Genomic DNA, 2683 nt, shown 5'->3' with positions numbered 1-2683 from the left:
CTGTGAAGGATCATGCCTATCCTAACATTGGAGATTTCATGCCAAGTATCACAAGACCAAGGGTAAAAGCTAATAATTTTGAACTGAAGCCTGCACTCTGTCAAATGGTACAACAAGCACAATTTGGAGGAAATCCAAGTGAAAGTCCACATGTGCATCTGGCACACTTTCTTGAGATCAGTGATAAGTTGAAGATAAATGGAGTTTCTGATGATGCAATTCGACTCAGATTATTTCCTTTTTCTCTGAAGGACCGAGCTAGAGAGTGGTTACATTCTTTGCCACCGGGTTCTATCACAACATGGGATGAACTTTCTCAAGCATTTTTGGCTCAATATTTTCCACCAAGCAAGATAGCTAGGCTAAGAAATGAGCTGACTTCTTTTAAACCTAGAGATGATGAGAGCTTGTATGAAGCATGGGAGAGGTACAAGGATTTGCAAAGGAGATGTCCACATCATGGGATTCCTAAGTGGATGCTTGTTCAACACTTTTATAACGGAGTTTCACCAGCTATTAGGAGTACAATTGATGCATCTTCTGGAGGTGACCTTATGGAGAAATCTGAAGATGAAGCTTTTTCTGCTCTTGATAAAATTGCTTATAATAACTACCAATGGAGTTGTGAGAGGAATGAGATCAAGAAACCAGCTGGTATGTTTGAGCTTGATGCCATGAATATGATTAATGCTAAGTTTGATGCTTTGACAAGGAAGATGGACAAGCTAAGCATGAAAGTAGATTCTTCAGCCGGATGTTCTAGTAATACACTAGAAATTGGAGCTGCAAATGTCAATTGTGCAACAGATTTTTCTGCACTTAATCAAGATTTTTCAAGTGAGCAAGTGGATTATGTGGGGAACTACAATCAAAGACCAGGTGGTAACTCATTTTCTGCAACTTATGATCCAGCATGGAGAAACCACCCCAATTTCTCTTGGGGAGGTAGACAAGGGCAAAATCAGAATTTTCAGCAACCTTCTGGATATCAACAAAATCATAACTTTCAGCAGAATAGAGGTCCCCCTCCTGGAATTTCTAAACCTCAAAATGCACCTGCTCCAACTCTACCACAACAAGCACAACTAGACAAGACAGCTAGATTGGAATCTATGATTGAAACTCTACTTGTGAGCCATCAAAGTCAACAAGAAATGATTTCTCAATTAGCATCTAAAGTGGATCAAATGGCAACACACAACAAGATGTTAGAGAATCAAATAGCTCAACAAGCTAGCTCTTCAAGTAACAAAGCATTTGGGAAGCTTCCTAGCCAACCAGAAAATTCAAGGGAGCATTGCAAGGCTATTACATTGAGAAGTGGAAAAATATTGGAGAATGGGGATAAAAATATTGAAGAGAAAGTTGAAGAAAAGAAAAGCAGATAAGGAGATGAACAAACTGAAGTTGAAGTTAGAATTGAAGCTGAGAAAGAAAATTCAGTGGAAGAAAAAGGAAGTAAGGAGAGGGAGAGCAAAGAAGAAGAGCCCAAATATGTTGCACCTAAAGCCTACATGCCACCTTTACCATTCCCACAAAGGTTTCAGAAAGCAAAATTGGATAAACAATTTGGGAAGTTTTTGGAGGTATTGAAGTCTTTGCATGTGACTATTCCTTTCACTGATGCCTTAGCACAAATGCCTTCTTACGCTAAATTTTTGAAGGAGATTTTATCTAACAAGAAGAAATTGGAGGAATTTGAGACTGTAGCTCTCACGGAAGAAAGCAGTGCCATTTTGCAAAATAAGCTTCCACCCAAACTGAAAGATCCTGGGAGTTTCTCCATACCATGTCACATTGGGGATATCAGTATAGATAAGGCTTTATGCGATCTTGGAGCCAGTGTTAGTCTGATGCCATTGTCTATCTATGAGAAAGTGAAGATTGGAGAAATGAAGCCTACTACCATATCACTACAGTTAGCAGATAGATCTATTAAATTTCCAATTGGAATAGTTGAGAATGTTCCTCTGAAAGTTGGGAAATTTTTCATACCAGTGGATTTTGTGGTATTGGAGATGGAGGAGGATGTACACATTCCTATTATTCTTGGTAGACCTTTCCTTGCTCTTCTTTGGAGCTGTGATTGATGTAAAAAATGGGAGGCTTACATTAGAAGTTGGGGAAGAGAAAGTTGAATTTAATTTGTTTCAAGTAATGAAAAAGAAAGATGATTCAAACTCATGCTTGAGAGTTGATGTGATAGATGAAGAGGTTAGAGAAGTGCTTAAAAAGCAACATCCTAAAGATCCCTTAGAAGCTTGTTTGGTTCATAACATCAAAAAAAGGGATGAGATTGAAGAAGCTGCAGAATATGCTACAATTTTGGAAGAAAATCCACCATTGCCTATGGCTGATATTGAAAAGATTGGGAACTTGAAGCAAGAAACAACTTCATCATCAAAGTTTGAAAAAGGTGAAGCACCTAAGGTAGAGTTGAAACCTCTTCCAACAAATCTCAGGTATGCTTTTCTAGGTCAAAATTCTACATATCCTGTGATTGTTAGTGCTAAATTGACTGATTGTGAGGTTGAAAAATTATTGAGAGTTCTTAGGAAGCATAGAAGGATAATTGGTTATACCATTGATGATATTAAAGGAATACATCCTTCTGTGTGCATGCATAGAATTTTGTTGGAAAATGACCATAAAGCCTCTCGAGAATCACAAAGGAGATTGAATC

The 2683-nt window shown here is 38.1% G+C and overlaps 1 non-coding gene across 1 annotated transcript; it reads right to left on the bottom strand.

The window, feature by feature from the left end:
- Positions 1-359: 359 nt before the first annotated feature.
- On the bottom strand, positions 360-466 carry LOC131176367 (small nucleolar RNA R71). Its single transcript, XR_009146459.1, has one exon. It is a non-coding gene; the product is annotated as a small nucleolar RNA R71 (small nucleolar RNA).
- Between the last annotated feature and the right edge of the window lie 2217 nt (positions 467-2683).

Source organism: Hevea brasiliensis, unplaced genomic scaffold (genome assembly GCF_030052815.1).
Source record: "Hevea brasiliensis isolate MT/VB/25A 57/8 unplaced genomic scaffold, ASM3005281v1 Scaf1, whole genome shotgun sequence".
Taxonomy (NCBI): domain Eukaryota; kingdom Viridiplantae; phylum Streptophyta; class Magnoliopsida; order Malpighiales; family Euphorbiaceae; genus Hevea; species Hevea brasiliensis.
The sequence above is the reverse complement of the archived record's forward strand: the minus strand, read 5'-3'. Positions and strand labels throughout refer to the sequence as shown.